Source organism: Pan paniscus, chromosome 12 (genome assembly GCF_029289425.2).
Source record: "Pan paniscus chromosome 12, NHGRI_mPanPan1-v2.0_pri, whole genome shotgun sequence".
NCBI lineage: Eukaryota > Metazoa > Chordata > Mammalia > Primates > Hominidae > Pan > Pan paniscus.
The window spans coordinates 30,979,041-30,998,941 of record NC_073261.2 but is presented as its reverse complement, the minus strand read 5'-3'; the positions used below and the strand labels follow the sequence as shown (position 1 = coordinate 30,998,941).

At 39.9% G+C, this 19,901-nt stretch overlaps 1 protein-coding gene across 3 annotated transcripts in view; it reads right to left on the bottom strand.

Annotated features, from left to right (window-relative positions):
• Positions 1 to 829: 829 nt before the first annotated feature.
• Positions 830 to 19,901, bottom strand: part of LOC103785882 (ankyrin repeat domain-containing protein 36A-like) — a 132,795-nt gene continuing 113,723 nt past the window's right edge. For all 3 annotated transcript variants that reach the window (XM_063594779.1, XM_063594781.1, XM_063594782.1), the window contains 3 exons: positions 8,201 to 8,296; positions 7,979 to 8,108; positions 830 to 1,080 (listed from right to left, as the gene is read on the bottom strand). The gene's annotated coding sequence lies outside the window, so the exon portion shown is untranslated. The remainder of the gene's footprint in view (positions 1,081 to 7,978; positions 8,109 to 8,200; positions 8,297 to 19,901) is intronic.

Below are 19,901 nucleotides of genomic sequence, written 5' to 3'. Positions count from 1 at the left end.
ATTTATTTATGTTTTCTCGGAAAATATATTTATTTATGTTTTCTCGGAAAATATATTTATTTATGTTTTCTCGGAAAATATATTTATTTATGTTTTCTCAGAAAATATAGAAAATATAGGGAATTTTTAGTTTATATTCTTTGATTTTACCATGAATCTGAATTTCTGTTATTTAATTGTTTAAATAGTTACTATAATTTTTGTGTTAAAGATAACACATTATAGAATATCTAATTTACTTATCACCTTCAGGAAAATCAAATAAGCATTTGTGAAGTGTCAACTATTTTCTCTGCAGTGGTGCTTTTCAAACTACCCAGAGTGAAAGACTTTTATTTTTTGTAAAATGTAAAATATTGTGGCAATGTCAGATTGCTATAAAAGGTTTTCAAATCTGTACTTCCAGGTACTTCAAAATTAGTTTGCAGATTAGTACCAGTGGTCTTAGTACAATTTGAGTAGCTACAGTAAGGAGTTGATACAAAAGAAATACAGCATATTGTCACCATCATTGGTATAAGAATGTTGTGGGGAGGACTAGGCTTACCTATGTAACCAGTGGAAAATGCAGCATATGGTACAATTACTAAAGATAAATATAGACATAAAGAAGAGCGATGATAAAACTGTTCTGGATCCCAGTTAAAATCTTTGGGGTTACTGCTTAACTCTCTGGACTCACAGCCCCGACCCACCATCCCCAATGTGCAGTTTCACTCATGGAAAAAAAGTTTCTAGACCAGCAGCTGAGGATGCATTTACTCTATGTTCAGCCCACTCAAAATACATTTCTGTAATCAGAATACAAAAACAACCACCAACAACAACATCAGCCCAACTTTCTTTACTGTGTTTCATTTAATGCTGAAATCAGACAATGATTAGAACATGAAACTTTGTTTGAAAAAGTATATTCAATAAATTTTGTCTTTAAAACAGAGCTCTTGACCTATAAAGTATAAAAAGTAATTACAATGAAATATTCTTCAGTAAATCTGACACTTTGGGATTCCAGGCAAAAGGATCGCTTGGGTGCCAAGAGTTCAAGACCAGCCTGGTCAACATAGTGAGATTCTATCTCTGAAAAAAAAAAAAGAACAAAAAAAAAGTTAAACAAATCAGTAAATCTGAGATGCACTGGTATAATTCACTGGCTTGCCCAGTTGGTACTCTCTTAGCCATGGCTATTCCTGATGACTAACTGGCAGTAAAAGCCAGGAAATTATGGAGGTCTACTGAGGAGTCCCCTCTTGAAGTGAAGTTTTCCCATTATTTACACTTAAGAAAAAATTAATGTGAGATTGGATTTTAAACATCCCCATTAAAAACAGAAGAATGGAGGGAAGAAGGTGGGCAGGGAGGGAGAGAGAGAGCTGAATAAAACATTTACTTTATCATTTAACTTTCAAAGTCACATGGAATGCCAATTCCAAAATCACTTAATTTTTAGAACCACTGCAATCTAAACACTGTCATCAGAAACATGCCAAGTGTTGGTTCTCTGTGGTAGGTCTCCCATCTTACTTATATTTTCACTGTATTAAACTTCACCCTTGCATGGGTTTACCCTCCAGCCTCTGGGCCTTCACTAACTAGGACCCTATCTACCTGCATGTTTTGCTCTCCACTTTCTTTGCCATTCACTGGCCCCTTCTTTAGTGTTTGGTCTTCAGGTCGCCACTTTCCCTTTTAGCTAATTCCATTACTCTGATTTTCTCTGTTCCTTTAGCTACCCTATCCTAGAACAACTCTCCCAGGGATGAAAATGGGGACTTCAGAATTGAGAAATAAAAGGGAAGATGTTACGACAACCTTCCTATCTTATTTTTTGGTAAATCCACTCTTTCCCTGTCTCTCTATCTCTCTCTCTCTCTCTCTCTCTCTCTCTCTCTCACACACACACACACACACACACACACACAGAAATTTACAGGGTAAGAGAGATTAGGAAGATAATTTTGGTGGTAGAGTCAAGAAGAGGTTGAAGAGGTGCTAATATTAAAAGAGAGATTTGAATAAAATGTTTTTAGAATTCATAGGTATTATGATATTCTATTGTAAAATGCTATTGGTTAAAATTATCTTTGTATGGGCAAACTGAGTCTCTGTCTCCAACTGTCTGTGAACAAGCTATTCAGTTCACTAAACCTCAGCACCTCATCTGTGGAATGAGCACCATAGTAGCTCCTGTCATAAAGGTTAAATGATTTTGTAAAGGACAGATTACAAAGCATATATAAAGTATTTGATTTTTTGTTATTAAAATACTTATAATGTCTGTAATATTTTTAAAGTAAAGAGGTATAATGATTTATACTTCTGTTTATTCTAGAAACTGATTCTTAGTTGAGCTCGGAGGTTTTTCAACTTTTCTTTCAAATATTGAGATAAATAACATTGATCTATCTATTTATCTATCTATCTATTTTGAGATAGGATCCTACTTTGTCACCCAGGCTGAAGTGCAGTGGCCTTTGTCTTCCAGGCTCAGGTAGTATCCTCCTACCTCATCCTCCCAAATATCTGGGACTACCAGTGTGTGACACCACCCCCAGCTAATGTTTTTGATTTTTTTGTAGAGATGAGGTCTCACTATGCTGACAAAGCTGGTTTTGAACTCAAGCAGTCTTCATGTCTTGGCCTCCCAAAATGCTGAGATTACAGGCATAAGCCACTGTGCCTGGACTTTTATTTTATGTAGATCACCATCCCTTACTGAGTATCACATAACTGTTATTATAAATCTTGAATAAGAGATAACATGTTTTGGCCAGGCACGGTGGCTCATGCCTGTAATCCCAGCAATTTTGGAGGCCAAGGTGGGCAGATCACCTGAGGTCAGGAATTCGAGACCAGCCTGGCCAAAATGGTGAAACCCCATCTCTACTCAAAATACAAAAAATATATATATATATATATTAGCCAGGTATGGTGGCACATGCCTGTAGTCCCACCTACTGGGGAGGCTGAGGCAGAAGAATTGCTTGAACTCAGAAGGCAGAAGTTGCAGTGAGCTAAGACCATCCCACTGCACTCCAGCCTGGGCAAATGAGTGAGAATCCATCTTAAAAAAAAAAAAAGACTACATATTTCATACAGTATTCCAAAACCAAAAACAACACTATGCTTTGCTTTTCATTACCATGAATCTATAAGTTATTAAGCTTTCAGTACTGCAAATATTGTCACATATTAACAGTTTGACTTGAAAATACGTGTAATTTCTACTAAAAATAGAAAAGAAAGGCCTTGTCTTTAGAAGCTTCCAAGGAACATTATAACAGAAGTTATGTTTTCCACAACTTGGGTTCAATTAATCTTATATATTGCAATTGACTTAAATAAAATTTTAATTTTTGAACACTTTAAGGTTTACAGAAACATTGTGAAAATAGTATAATATTCCTGGTAAGTACCCAAACTCTGCTTTCTCTATTACTAAAATTTTATATTAGTGTGGTGCATTCGTTACAATTAAGGCATCAATATTGTCATATTATTATTATCTAAAGACCATACTTGTTCAGAATTCCTCAGTTTTTATTTAGTTTCCATTTTCTGTTCTAGTGTACATCCTAGAATCTTATATTACATTTAGTCATTGTGAGACAGACTCCAGGTCAGTAAGTGCTGAAACAGGGGATGTTAAAAAAGAACCAACATAGATTACAAAAGGAAGACTCAAAGCTTCCAGAATGATTTTCTTTCTATCTAAAATCATTTTCTATCTTTCATCCTATCAGCACTCATAAATTACACACACTCATAACCTGCCACAATTTACTGGCAGATTGTGAAGCGGGAGCAGGCATGTCACACAGTGAAAGCAGGAACAAGAGAGTGAGGGGGGAGATACCACACACTTTTAAACAACCAGATCTTGCGAGAGCTCACCTGCTATCATGAGGAGTACCAAGGAGATAGTACTAAACCATTCATGAGAAATCCACCCTCCTAATCCAGTCACGTCCCTCCAGACCCCACCTACCACACTGGGGATTACAGTTCAACATGAGATTTGGGTGGGGACACAGATCCAAACTATATCACAGGGGTTTCCCTATGTTGCTTAGGCTGGTCTCAAACTCCTGGCCTCAAGTGATCTTCCTGCCTCAACCTTCCAACGTGCTGGAATTAGAGGTATCAGCCACCATGCCCAGCCAGAAATTTCTTTCTCAAGGGGCTTTTCATCTCACTTGAAATTTTAGTTTAGGGATCTCCCAACTTACAAAGGGTTTGTGTTCCAAAATTTTGTTTCTAAGTCAGGTAGGCTCACTTTCCTACAGAAAATGAGAAGAAGCCAGTCCCAAAGCAAGCAATAAAAGCCTGTTGCCTCACAAGTGAACTATGATGTTGCTAAATCCATCAGGAGTAGTTTTACTTTTGCTCTTTGTTGAATGGGCTACTGTGGGCCTGTGGGGGCACCTAACCACCATTTATCTTATTTCTTTGAAGCAGGTCGTGCTGTCATGTGTGGTCAAAAGGGAATTAGTGATGATAATGGAGCTTTCTCTGCCTCTCTCCCTCTTGACTGCCAAGGTCCAGGGAAGTTCACATCTCAGTGGTCACGGGCTGGCCAAGTAGATCCCCACCAGTTGCTGGATAATGCCTGTGAACTACTGGCTAGCATCTATTCTGAAAACCTAGCTCTGGGTTGCTTGTTTATTCACCAGTATCTCACATAATTTTCTTATGACCATCTGGCACCTAATATAGATCCCGAAAGAGTTTAAGAGGATTTACCCTTTAGGCAAAAAATACTGGCAGTGTTTATAATCCCCTCAAAAAGAGAGAGGGAGAAAAAAAGAAAGAAGAAATGTTTTTAAAGGAAGAGATAGCACCATGTAACTATAAATAACTCTCTATATCGGACTGAAAATAAAATAGCACCATGTAACTATAAATAACTCTCTATATCGGACTGAAAATAAAATAGCACCATGTAACTATAAATAACTCTCTATATCGGACTGAAAATAAAATAGCACCATGTAACTATAAATAACTCTCTATATCGGACTGAAAATAAAATAGCACCATGTAACTAGAAATAACTCTCTATATCGGACTGAAAATAAAATAGCACCATGTAACTATAAATAACTCTCTATATCGGACTGAAAATAAAATAGCACCATGTAACTATAAATAACTCTCTATATCGGACTGAAAATAAAATAGCACCATGTAACTATAAATAACTCTCTATATCAGACTGAAAATAAATTTTTGTTTTTTATTTTGTCTCATTTGGTAAGCTAACGAACTGGAAGAAAAGAGCTAGTTTTAACTAAACAACTCTAAAAGATTTCAGAATTTGAAAACCTAGAGTTATGAATAGATTTGATTCACTTAGCCCCAAAACTATCAAAAGAAGTATATAAAATATTAATAGTCAATTTTCCACCAAAACCATTGAGCTATAGAATTCCAGATATTGAAATTCTAAGGAAATGTTCTGTTTTAGAATCAAATCATGTACTAGGCTGAAATTAAATCAAATACCATTACTGAGTATTGTTATTAGGATAAACATCTTTCCATACTTTGGTGAAATTGGAAATACTCTTGCAGAAGTGTTTTCATCTCTCACCCAGAAAAAGTAAATAATGACCTTCTTCCTTCTTCCACTTAATGTAAAATCCTACATTTACATATATTGTGTCATCCCTTGTTTTGTGATTATTTGCTTACAAATTTTCTCTAGGTGCTCTCTAAGCAGAGAGAACAGGGTACTGGTTAAGATTGTAGATCTAGGCGATCACTGATCTAGGTCCTATTCCAAATTTGATTCCTCACCTGCTAAGCTTGCAAGTGCAACTTATTTAAATTCTCTGAAGGTTAAATGTTTCATCTAAATAGGGATAATAATAAACACCTATAGCATAGAGTTGTTTGAGATTAAATGAGATAATACATGTAAAATTATGTGCCTGGCATACAGCAAGATTGTTGTTGTTGTTGTTGTTGATGATGATGATGATGATGATAATATTTTTCTATCCCCAGTGCACAACTGCTTGAACGTATTAGATAATCAATACATGTCTCTCGAACTGAGATCAATTTCCCCATGTTGTCTGACTGATGAAGCCCTACATTTTCTTCTAGAGGAGATGACATTTGAGCAAGATCTTAAAGAAAATCAGATGCCTTCACCTGACCACTGCTTGGTGATCCCATGGCACTTTGTACATCTCTCCATTAGCTCTCATCTCACCAGCCCATCATTATTGTATGTGCTGCCTTCTGAAGCTTGCAGCTGGCTACATCAGGTAGAATAAAATCATCCTTTCATAAAATAGTGACCTCCTTTTTTCTTTGCATTTCCAAAGCCAAGCACGTGGTAGGTAGACAACAAATGCTTGCTCCTGGGCTGCGCTAAAGGCATCTATAACCACTAAGCCCAAAGAGTGTGGTGTCCCTTCAAAAGGAAGGAGCCAGTGTTTATATCACTTTTTCTCGACCTTCAAGGCTCCATTCAAAGCCCACCTCCAGCATGAGGCACTATCCAGTCCAATCCACAGTGATCACTCCCTTTCTGAGTCCTTCTAGGAAATCAGACACAGTCATTTGAGGTGTGTGTTAGTGATCTTTCCTCAGATGCCCTGTGAGCTCTTTTGCACAGTACCAAGGCATGTAATAGGCAGGAAACGTATTTAATTGCTTGGCTTAGTTCTAGTTTTCAATGTGTACTTCTCCAGAATTATCCAATTAACCCTAACTTGAGAAGATAGGCAAACTGGATTTGCACACACTGGAGTCAATTCCTGATACCCCCGGGGGTGTGAATGAACAGAGATCTTCTTGCTGGCTTCTGTAACAGTATCTCTCTTTGGCCAGCACCCAATTTTTGGAACCATTATGAGCACACAAAAACAGCATTTTACACAAATCAAGAAATAGCTCCCAACCATGTCTTTGTGGCATTGTTAAACAACAGTAAATTGTACTTTGAGTTCTATTTCCTCTAATTAAATGAAATGAGAAGTGGGCCCAAGTCCCACAGAAAGAGACTGGAGGGAACCACAATCTTTCCTGTGATTAGATACAGCACTAAGGAAATCTGACCCTGAGCAACTGAAAGCTGCCTATTATTAAGAAGAGCTACAGACTGACCCTTTTCAAAGACTAGTAACTGGACACATTTCTTTCACAAATTATCTTCTTTTCCCTTCTTCACACCAGGAATTCTCAGGGATTATAATCCTCATCAATATAACAAGCCTCCAAAGTCATATTTTTTAACTTTGTGAAATGCCCTCCCACCTAACTACCCCATTTGACACCTGCAACCATCCTCTAGAGAGGCAGACAAGATCGACCGTCTCACTTTACAGAAGTGCAAAGAGTAGCTGGCCTAATGCCACAGCCAATGAACAGATGAAGGAGGCCTACAACCACCTAGTCTTCCCTACTTCTCCTCACTCCTCCCCTCTGACCTCCTTATGTCACCACTGACCAATGGATCACTGTGCGGCCGTTCAGCATCTTCCTATGCTGTGTCAGGCAAGAGAAATTCTGGAAAGAGAGCATCTCATGTTTATTAAGGAGACTGGGTGTCCTTGTAGAAAGTCCTGCCATGCACAACCCCAGTCTTAACTGATGTGTTTCACCATACTGAAGGCAAGTTGCCATCTAACATAGTTGAAGGGGAGCCAGTTGTGGTGATCTTTGTTCCTGCTGAAATATGGAAAGAAAATGAGGAAATGAGCTCATTTTCAAAGAAAATGAACATTCTTTCACATGAAAGAAATAGGAGCAAAGTGACAGGAGAGAAACAAAGCTTAGGGTTGGGGTGAGATACACAGACAGGGTGTTAGCCCCACAAACAGTGCTGCTGGGCCAAGTTAATTCCCTGTTTTTCCCTATATATGTGGTGTGGAAAAGCTATTTATAAAATGTGTTTAAATATTTAGGACCAAATAAATCAACATTGTTGGGAAACATTGACTCTGACCAGAACTCATTTCCTCACCCTAGTCCAATGTGAATAACAAAATGAAGAATATCAGGATGATTCGAGACCAGGAATACTACAGATGTCCAACACTTCCACCTGGAATCCCCAAAGAGGCCCGCTTTTAGCCTCCACACTGGTTGGTGACCTGACATGAGAGAAATGACAGAAATCTCAGAAGACTGGCCTCATGAATAATCTTCAGTATCAATGGAACAAAGCAAGCCTTCTAGAAATTACCTGCCTCTGCAGTTCACTCTGCTGCTTCAGATGAAAATTTTCAGGTCTGTCTGCCACTGTAGTGAAGGACTGCTTTGGGTAGTGTCTGTGGAGAAACTTTTTAAAGGACATAGTTGAAATATTGTGCTACAAACCAATTCTTGAACACCACTCATTTTGTCCTACCTCTCTGTGACAGTGAAAGATGGCTGTGCTCTTGGCAAAGGTCATCTCTCTGTCATGATTCTGGATCTCCTTTTCTTCTCCTGATTATCTGTCACTCAGTTATCCCCACTGTCTTCCACAACTTTAACCTCAGCTTCTCTATTCTAAGGGACTCTTCTTGCAGGCTCAAGGCTCTCCTACCCTCCATCATTCCTCCCTCTACCCCACACAGCCAGCATGTGTCCAGCTAGTCTATCCTTCAGCCAAACTTCCTTAAAAAGAGGCCTTACCTCACTGTCCCTACCCATCTCCTCTCTGACTCACTTCTTAACTCCATGACTGGGTTCTGGTTTCTTTCCCTTGCCTGTTGTGACTTCCTATGGACACAGCCAAAAACCATCACATAGTCCTGTTGTATGGCATCCCCACCATCTTGAAATGTCCTCTCCCTCAGTTCCTATGTGTTACCACACACGCCTGCCTTGGCTTCTCCCTCTAGTTGTTCCTTCTCTGTCTCCTGTGGGCTTCTTATTGTCTGCTCACTCCTTCTTCAGTGTCCTCTCATGGGCTTCCTTCCCTTCTCAGCTGATGCCATCACCTGGGGAATCACAGTTACTCAGCAGCACTGGGGCCTCTCTATCTCTATGCTGGTCATGTCTATGTGTGAGCTGCAGACCCAGTGGAATTTCCATTTGTGCATCCCATGCCCAGCCCACCCTCCACCAGTCTCAAATGCAGCTGTTCAGCCCTACCCCAGTCCTCAGAAAAGTTCCTCTCCCTGGATCCTCTTTTTCCTTCATGAGTGCCCGGTTGCCCAAGTCAAAAACCTGGGAGTGATATAAACTCCCCACACATCCAGTCAGTCACTCATCAACTCTATTGATTCTGTCTGCTAAATATATCTCAATTGTATTAACTTAAACATATGCATACATCTTCTTCTTCACTGCATTTTTGTGGGCTGCACTTACCTTTCAGGTAACAACAACACTGGCCCCTCTTGCCCTTCTAGTCAGAAGTGCCAAAATGATGAGAGCTAGCCATGACAAACCCACAGCCACCATTACACTGAATGTGCAAAACTGGAAGGGCATCCAAACAGACGAGGGAAGAGAGGAATAGACAGGAAGTCAAACTGTCTCTGTTTACAGATGACATGTTTCTATATCTAGAAAACCCCATAGTCTTGGCCCCAAAGCTTCTTCTGCTGATAAACTTTAGCAAAGTCTTAGCATACAAAATCAATGTGCAAAAATTACTAGCAGTCCTATACATCAAGTCAAGCAGAGAGTCAAATGAAGAACACAATCCCATTCATAATTGCTACACACAGAAAAAATAAGATACCTAGGAATATAGCTAACCAGGGAGGTGAAAGATCTCTAGGAGATCTCTAGAAGAATTACAAAACACTGCTCAAAGAAATCAGAGAAGACACAAACAAATGGAAAAACATTTCATGCTCATGGATAGGAAGAATTAATGTCATTAAAATGGCTATACTGCCCAAAGTAATTTACAGATGCAAGTTATCCCTATTAAATTACCAATGGCATTCCTCACAGAACTAGAGCAAACTATTTCAAAATTCATATGGAACCAAAAAAAAGAGCCCTAATAGCCAAGCAATCCTCAGCAAAAAGAACGAAGCTGGAGGCATTATGTTACCCAACTTCAAACCATACTACAGGGCTACAGTAACCAAAACAGCATGATACTGGTACAAAAACAGCTCATCATTTTGAGCTATGTTTCTTCAATACCCAGATTTTTTAGAGTTTTTAATATGGAGAGGCATTGAATTTTATTGAAAGCCTTTTCTGCTTATATTGAGATAACCACATGGTTTTTATCTTTAGTTTTGTTTATGTGATGAATCAGATTAATTGATATGTGTATGTTGAGGCAACCTTGCATCCTGGGGATGAAGCATACTTGATCATGATGGATTAACTTTTTGATGTGCTGCGGGATTTGGTTTGCCAGTATTTTGTTGAGGATTTTTGCATTGATGTTCATCGAGGGTATTGGCCTGAAGTTTGTGTGTGTGTGTGTGTGTGTGTGTGTGTGTGTGTGTGTGTGTGTGTGTGTGCCAGATTTTGGTATCAAGATGATGTTGGCCTCATAGAATGAGTTGGGGAGGAGTTCCTCCTCCTCAATATTTTCAAATAGTTCCTGTAAAAATGGTACCAGCTCTTCTTTGTATTTCTAGTAGAATATGACTGGGAATCCATCATGTTCTGGGCTTTTTTTGGTTGGTAGGTTATTTATTACTGATTCAATTTCGGAGCTTGTTATTGGTCTGTTTACAGCAAATCAATTTCTTCCTGGCTCAGTTGTGGGAGGGTGTATTTCTCCATGAATTTATCCATCTCTTTGAAGTTTTCTAGTTTGTATGCATAGAAGTGTTTGCAGTAGTTTCTGATGGCTGTTTCTATTTCTGTGGGGTCAGTGGTAACATTTCCTTTGTCATTTCTAATTGTGTTTCTTTCAATCATCCTCTGTATTAGTCTAATAGCAGACTTTCTTATTAATATTTTCAAGAAACCTACCCGGAATTCATAGATCTTTTGAATTTTTTTTTTCATGTCTCGGTTTCTTTCAGTTCAGCTCGGATTTTCAGTTATTTCTTGTCTTCCTCTAGCTTTGGGGTTTTGTCTTGCTTCTCTAGTTCTTTCAGTTGTGATGTTAGGTTATTAATTTGAGTTCTTCCTAACTTTTTGATGTGGGATTTAGTGCTATAAATTTCCCTCCTAACATTGTCTTAGCTGTGTCCAGAGGCTCTAGTATGTTGTAACTTTGTTCTCATTATTTTCAAAGAGCTTCTTGATTTCTGCCTTAATTTCATTATTTATTAAAAAGTCATTCAGGAGCATGTTGATTGATTTCTATGTAATTGCATGATTTTCAGCAATTTTCTTAGTCTTCTATTTTTACTGCACTGTGATCTCAGTGTGTATTTGGTATGATTCCAGTTGTTTTGCATTTGCCGAGGATTGCTTTATGTCCAATTATGTGGTTGATTTTAGAGTATGTGGCATATGATGATGTGAGGAATGCATATTCTGTTGTTTTTGAGTGCAGAGTTCTGTAAAGGTCTATCAGATCCATTTGATCCAATGTTGAGTTCAGGTCCTGAATATCTTTGTTCATTTTTTTGCCTCAATGATCTGTCTAATACTGTCATTGGAGTGTGGAAATCTCCCACTATTACTGTGAAACATACTTTGTAGGTCTCTAAGAACTTTACTTATGAATCTGGGTGCTCCTGTGTTGGATGAATATATATTTAGGATAGTTAGGTCTTCTCGTTGAATTGAAGCCTTTGCCATTATGTAATATCCTTCTTTGTCTTTTCTATTTTATTTTAAGTTCCAGGATACATGTACAGGATGTGCAGGTTTGTTACATAGTTAAACATGTGCCATGGTGGTTTGCTGCACCTATCAACCTATCACCTAGGTATTACGCCCCACGTGCATTAGCTATTTATCGTGATGCTCTCCTTCCCCTTACCTTCCCAACAGGCTCCGGTGTGTGTTCTGCCCCTCCCTGTGTCCATGTGTTCTCATTGTTCGGTTCCCACTTATGAGAACATGTGGTGTTTGGTTTCCTGTTCCTGTGTTAATTAGCTGAAGTTTATGGCTTCCAGCTTCATCCATGTCCCTGCAGAAGACATGATCTCATTCCTTTTTATGGCTGCATAGTATTCCATGGTGTATATGTATCACATTTTCTTTATTCAATCTATCATTGATGGACATTTGGGCTGATTCCATGTCTTTGCTATTGTGAATAGTGCTGCAGTAAACATAAGTGTGCATGTATCTTTAAAACAGAATGATTTATATTTCTTTGGATATAAACCTAGTAATGGGATTGCTGGGTCAAATGGTATTTCTGCTTCTAGATCCTCCAGGAATTGCCACACTGTCTTCCACAATGGTTGAACTAGTTTACGTTCCCACCAACAGTATAAAAGTGTTCCTGTTTCTCCACAGCCTCTCTAGCATCTGTTGTTTCTTGACTTTTTAATAATTGCCATTCTGACTGGCATGAGATGGTATCTCATTGTGGTTTTGATTTGCATTTCTCTAATAAACACTGATGTTGAGCTTTTTTTTTTCATATGTTTGTCGGACGCATAAATGTCTTCTTTTCAGAATGTCTGTTCGTGGCCTTTGCCCATGTTTTGATGGGGTTGTTATTTTCTTGTAAATTTGTTTAAGTTCCTGGTAGATTCTGGATATTAGACCTTTGTCAGATTGGTAGATTGCAAAAATATTCTCCCATTCTGTAGGTTGCTTGTTCACTCTGATAATAGTTTATTTCCCTGTGCAGAAGTGCTTATGTTTAATTAGATGCCATTTATCAATTTTTGCTTTTGTTGCAATTGCTATTGATGATTTCATCATAAAATCTTTGCTCATGCCTATGTCCTGAATGGAACTTCCTAGATTTTCTTCTAGGGTTTTTTACAGTTCGGGGTTTCACATTTAAGTTTTTAATCCATCTTGAGTTAATTTTTGCATAAGATGTAAGGATGAGGTCCAGTTTCAGTTTTCTGCATATGGCTAGTCAGTTTTCCCAGCACCATTTAAATAGGGAATCCTGGCCAAGTGCAGTGGCTCATGTCTATAATCTCAGCACTTTGGGAGGCTGATGCGGGTGGATCTTGAGGTCAAGAGATCAAGACCATCCTGGCCAACATGGTGAAACCCCGTCTCTTCTAAAAATACAAAAACTAGCTGGGCGTGGTGGCTCGAACCTGTAGTCCCAGCTACTCAGGAGGCTGAAGCAGGAGAATCACTTGAATCTGGGAGGCAGAGGTTGCAGTGAGCTGAGATCATGCCACTGCACTCCAGCCTGGTGACAGAGTGAGACTTTGTCTCAAAATAAATAAATAAATAAATAGGTATTCCTTCCCCCATTGCTTGTTTTTGTCAGGTTTGTCAAAGATCAGATGGTTGTAGATGTGTGGTCTTATTTCTGAGATCTCTATTCTGTTCCATTGGTCTGTGTGTCTGTTTTGGTATCAGTACCATGCTGTTTTGATTAGTGTGGCCTTGTAGTATAGTTTGAAGTCATATAGCATGATGCCTCCAGCTTTGTTCTTTTGGCTTAGGATTGTCTCGACTATTCAGTCTCTTTTTTGGTTGCATATGAAATTTAAAGTAGTTTTTTTTTAATTATGTGAAGAATGTCAATGGTAGTTTGATGTGAATAGCACTGAATCTATAAATTACTTTGGGCAGTATGGCCATTTTCATGAGATTGATTCTTCCCACCCATGAGCATGGAATATTTTTCCATTTGTTTGTGTCCTCTCTTATTTCCTTGAGCAGTGGCTTGTAGTTCTCCTTGAAGAGGTTCTTCACACCCATCATTAGCTGTATTCCTAGGTATTTTATTCTCTTTGTAACAATTGTGAATGGGAGTTCATTCACGATTTGGCTCTCTTGCCTATTGTTGGTGTATAGGAATTGAAGAATATTGTCTATTGCTGGTGTATAAGAATGCTTTGTGATTTTTGCACATTGATTTTGTATCCTCAGACTTTGCTGAACTTGCTTATCAGCTTAAGGAGTTTTTGGGCTGTGACGATGTGGTTTTCTAGATATAGAATCACGTTTTCTGCAAACACAGACAATTTGATTTTATCTCTTGCTATTTGAACACGTTTTATTTCTTTTTTTTTTTTGAAGGGTTTTTCATGTCTCTGTCTCCTTCAGTTCCACTTTGATCTTAGTCATTTTTTTTTTCTCTTCTGCTAATTTTTGGATTTGTTTCCTCTTGCTTCTCTAGTTCTTTTAGTTGTGATGTTAGGGTGTCAATTTGAGATATGTCTAGCTTTATGATGTGGGCATTTAGTGCTATAAATTTACCTCTTAACACTGCTTTAGTTGCCTCCCAGAGATTCTGGTACATTGTCTCTTTGTTCTCATTGGTTTCAAAGAGCTTCTTGATTTCTGCCTTAATTTTATTATTTACCCAGAAGTCACTCAGGAGCACGTTGTTCAATATCCACATAGTTGTGTGGTTTTGAGTGAGTTTCTTAATCTTGAGTTCTAATTTGATTGCACTGTGGTCTGAGAGATTGTTATGATTTCAGTTATTTTGCATTTGCTGAGGAGTGTTTTAATTCTAATTTTGTGATCAATTTTAGAGTGTCATATGCCACTAAGAATAATATATAGTCTGTTGTTTTGTGTTGGAGAGTTCTGTAGATATCTATGAGATTCACTTGATCCAGGGCTGTGTTCAAGTCCTTTCTTGTCAATTTTCTGCCTAGATGATCCAATATTGACAATGGGGTGTTAATGTCTCCCACTATTGTTGTGTGGTAGCCTGAGTCTCTTTGTAGGTCTCTAAGAACTTGTTTTGTGAATCTGGGTTCTCCTGTATTGGGTGCATACATATTTAGGATAGTTAGCTCTTCTTGTTGAATTGATTCCTTTATCATTGTGCGATGTTCTTCTTTGTCTTTTTTTAATCTTTGTTGATTCAAAGTCTGTTTTGTCAGAAACTGAGATTGCAACCCCTGCTTTTTTCTGCTTTCCATTTGCTTCGTAAATTTTCCTCCATCACTTTGAGCCTATGTGTGTCTTTGTACATGAGATAGGAACCCTGAATACAGCACACCTGAATCTTGACTCTTTATATCCAATTTGCTGGTCTGTGTCTTTTAATTGGTACATTTAGCCCATTGACACTTAAGGTTAATATGGTTATGTGTGAATTTGATCCTGTCACCATGATGCTTGCTGGTTATTTTGCTCACTAGTTGATGCAGTTTCTTCATAGTGTCATTGGTCTTTGTACTTCAGTACATTTTTGCAGTGGCTGGTACCAGTTTTTCCTTTCCATCTTTAGCACTTCCTTCAGGAGGTCTTGCAAGGCAGGCCTGGTGGTGATAAATTCCCTCAGCATTTGCTTGTCTGAAAAGGATTTCTCCTTCACTTATGAAGGTTAGTTTGGCCAGATATGAAATTCTAGGTTAGAAATTCTTTTCTCTAAGAATGTTGACCATTGGACCCAACTGTCTCCTGGCTTGTGGGGTTTCTGCTGAGAGGCCCACTCTTAGTCAGATGGGCTTCCCCTTGTAGGTGACCTGCCCTTTGTCTCTGTCTGCCTTTAACATTTTTTCCTTCATTTTGATCTTGGAGAATCTGATGACTATGTGTCTTGAGGGTTGATCTTCTTGTGGAGTATCTTACTGGGGTTCTCTGGATTTCCTGAATTTGAATGTTGGCCTGTCTTGCTAGTTTGGGGAAGTTCTTCTGGATGATATCTTGAAGTGTGTTTTCCCAACGTGGCTCCATTCTCCTTGTCTCTTTCAGGTAGTCCAATCAGTCATAGGTTTGGTCTTTTACATAGTTCCACAGTTCTTTGAGGTTTTGTTCATTCCTTTTCATTCTTTTTTCTCTAATCTTGTCTGCCTGCCTTATTTTGGCAAGATAGTCTTCAAGCTCTGATATTCTTTTTTCTGCTTGATCAATTCAGCTGTTGATACTTGTGTTTGCATCACAAAGTTCCCCTTATGTGCTTTACAGCTGGCTCCGGTCATTTATGTTCCTCTCTAAACTGGTTATTCTAGTTAGCATCTTCTGTAATCTTTTAACATGGTTCTTAGCTTCTTTGCTGACAGAAGTAGGGTTCAGAAGGTGGGTAATAACAAATTTCACAGAGCTAAAGGAGCATGTTCTAAGCCAATGCATTGACTTCTCCACCTCCCTTTCAGGGATGCCAGTGATTTGTAGAATTGGCCTCTATATATAACCCCATACTTATTGGAGGTTTTGTTCCTTCCGTTTTATTCTTTTTTATTTTTGTCTGTCTTATTTTAGAGAACCAATCTTTAAGTTCTGGGATTCGTTCCAATATGTTGGGTTAGAGCGTACTCCTTTAGCTCAGTGAAGTTTGCTACTACCCACCTTCTGAAGCCTACTTCTGTCAATTCATCCATCTCAACCTCCACCCAGGACTGTGCCCTTGCTGTAGAGGTGTTGTGATCATTTGGAGTAAACAAGTCACTCTAGCCTTTTGGGTTGTGAGGGGTTTTTCATTCCTTTCTCATCTTCATGAGTTTGTCTCATTTTGATCTTTGAGGCTGCTGACCTTTAGATGAGGTTTTCCTGGGGACTTTTTGGTTGATGTTGTTGTTGCTTTCTGTTTTTCTTTCGACAGTCAGGTACCTCTTCTGTAGGGCTGCTGTGGTTTGCTGGGGATTCACTTCAAGCCCTATTTATCTGGGTCCCTCCCACACCTGAAGATGTCACCAGAGAGTGCTGGAGAACAGCAAAGATGGGACCCCACTCCTTCCTCTGGGATCTCTGTCCTTGAGGGGCACCCACCTGATGCCAGTAGAAATGCTCCTGTATAAGGTGTCTGGTGACCCACTGGGGTGTTTCACCCAGTTGAGGGGTGCAGGATCCAGGACTTGCTTAATGAAGCACTTTGGTTGTCCCTTTGGGAAGGGGGTATGCTGTGCCGGGGAAAATCCCACTCATCTGGGCTGCCTGGAATCCTCAGAGTGAGCAGCGGGAAAGAATAAGTCTTCCGGTTTGTGGAGCCAACAGCCAGCCACCCCTCCCGCTAGGGACTCAGACCTAGAGAGATCAGAGTTCTCTCCCTAATTCCCTGGCTTGAGTTGCTGGAGTTCCTGCAGGGATGCCCCACCCAGTGAGGAGGGATGGGTCAGGGTCAGCCTAAAGAGGCAGTCTGGCCATGATCTGCCACAAGCAGTATGCTGCGCTGTGGGGAATACCTCTTGGGACCAAGCCGTCCAGTCTCCCTGGCATCAGCAAAGGAAAAACAGCAGCCTGGATCTGTAGAAATGGCTGCCGCCCTTCCTTCCCAGGAGTTCAGTGTCTTAGGCAGCTAGCAGCCACAGTGATGGCTGCTGTCCCTTCTTAGGGAGCTCAGTTTCCTCAGGCAGCAGGCAGCTGCAGTGATGATGACTGCCCCTCTCTTGGGAAGCTCAGTTGTCTTAGGCAGCCAGCAACCACAGTGATGACTGCTCCCCCTCCCCCAGGGAACTCAGAGGGTTTAGGCAGCAGGCAGCCACAGTGATGATGACCACCCCTCCCCAGCTTGGGAACTCGGTAGTTTTAGGCAGACTCCAGCTGAGTGGCTGTTGAGAATCTGCATGGCTCTGTGGTTGGCACCCAAGGCCCTCGTGGTGTGGTCTCATGAGTGGGATCTTCTGATCTGTGGATTGCAAAGATCCATGGAAAAAGCAGTTTCCCAGGCTGGGTAGCATGCTCACTCACTGCCTCCCTTGGCTGGCTGAGGGGGAGGGCTCCCCTTGCCCCATGTGGCTCCCAGGTGGGCCAATCCACCAGCCCATCTTTCCTTGTTCTCTATGGGTCACGGCAACCACCTAGTCAGTCCTGATCATAGAACCTGGATATGTCAGTTGCTGGTGCAGGATTTGCACACTCTTTTAGTTCTTCTCAGTGGGAGCCTCAAACTGCAGCTGCTTCTAGTTGGCTATCTTGCCCCTGCCCCCTTGTCCTTTTGAAAAATTATTGTTCATTTGAAATCTGTTTTGTCTGAAATTAGGATTGCAACCTCTGCTTTTTTTCTGTTTTCTATTTGTCTGGTAGATTTTCCTCCATCCTTTTAGTTTGAGATGATGAGTGTCATTATGTGTGAGAAGGGTCTCTTGAAGATGACATACCATTGGGTCTCGCTTTTTTTTTTTTAATCTAGCTTGCCACTCTGTGCCTTTTAAGTGGGGCATTTGCCCATTTACATTCAAGGCTAGTATCGATTTGTGTAGATTTGATCTTGTCATTGTGCTGTTGGCTGGTTATTATGTTGGCTTGTTTGTGTGGTTGCTTTATAGTGTCACTGGTCTGTGTGTTTAAGTATGTTTTTGCATTAGCGTGTAGTGGTCTTTCCTTTCTATATTTAGTCCTCCTTTCTAAAATCTCTTGTAAGGCAGATGTGGTGGTAATGAATTACCTCAGAATTTGCTTGTCTGTAAATGATCTCATTTCTCCTTCATTTAGGAAGCTTAGTTTAGCTGGATATGAAATTCTTGGTTGAAGATTTTCTTTAATAATGTTAAATATAGTCCCCCAATCCCTTCTGGCTTGTAGGATTTCAGCTGAGAGATCTGCTGTTAGCCTAATGGGGTTCCCTTTGTAGATGGCCTGCCCTTTCTCTCTGGCTGCCTTTAACATACTTTCCCTCATTTTGACCTTGGAAAACCTGATGTTTATGTGTCTTGAGGATGGTCTTGTGTAGAATCTTGTAGGAGTTCTGTATTTCCTGAATTTGACTGTTGCCCTTTCTAGCAAGGTTAGGGAAGCTTTCAAAGATGATATCCTGAACTATGTTTTCCAAGTTGTTTGATTTCTCCACCTCCCTTTCAGAGATGCCAGTGATTTGTAGAATTGGCCTCTTTATATAATCCCATACTCCTTGAAGGTTTTGTTCATTCTTTTTTATTTTTGTCCATCTTATTTTAGAGAACCAATCTTCAAGTTCTGAGATTCGTTCCTCAGATTTTTTTTTCTGCTGTTAATACTTGTGATTGCATTGTGGAATTCTTGTATTGTGTTCTTCGGCGCTTTCAGATCGGTTAGGTTCTTTTTTATTATACCAGCTACTTTATCCTTCAGCTCCTGTAACACTTTACTGTTATTCTTATTTTCCTTGGATTGGGTTTTGCCATTCTCCTGAGTCTTGATGATTTTTTTCCTATCCATATTCTGAATTATATTTATGTAATTCCAGACAGTTCATCCAGGTTAAGAACTCTTGTTGGAGAACTGGTGTGGTTGTTAGAAGGACATATGACACAGAGGCCATTTGAGTTACTGGAGTTCTTGCATTGGTTTCTTCTCATTTCCACCTATGGGTTTTCCTTTAATTGCAGTGTAGATTGAGTACAGTCCGTAGACTTATTTTCGGATGTTTTCACCAGGCTGAGGCTTTGTGCAGGGTCTTTATTTGAAGCTGACTTCTCATTTCTGGTTTCAGAGGGGAGTATATTAGTAAGGTATTTTTGATGCTGAAGCTTTGGGATGTGATCCAGTAGGTGGCACTTGGGCTTACTGGTCAGTTGGTAGACTCTTGCTTGGTCATGTGGCTCCCCTATGTTTCCTTACAGTTGCAGCCATGTTCCCTCTCAATGATCTGAAAATGTGCTTCTCTCCCCCTTGAGTGCTGGCTGTAGATCATGGCTTGGCACTCCTAGGCTGCCCACTGCAGCTCTGGGGCAATCTCAGTGTTTATATTTCTTTCCTAACTTTGAGGCAGAAGAGGAAGGGACATTAGTAGTGGTTGTAGCCAAGGGTCTTTTGTTTGTCTCCTCAGAGTTCCACCCCCGGAGAATACAGCAACTGTTTACTGCAATCAGCAATCAGGATGGAGAATTCGTGCTGTGGGGGCCAATCCAGGGGTTCCCTGTCATGAGCAGTGGGGAGTGTGTAGAACCCATGAGAGATGGGCTTGGGTCAATTAAAGCTTGTTGAAGGTGTAGATAAGGGTGTTAGCTCCTTCATCAGTCTGAGGGTAGCAAGGACAGTTCCACTGCAGAAGCAGT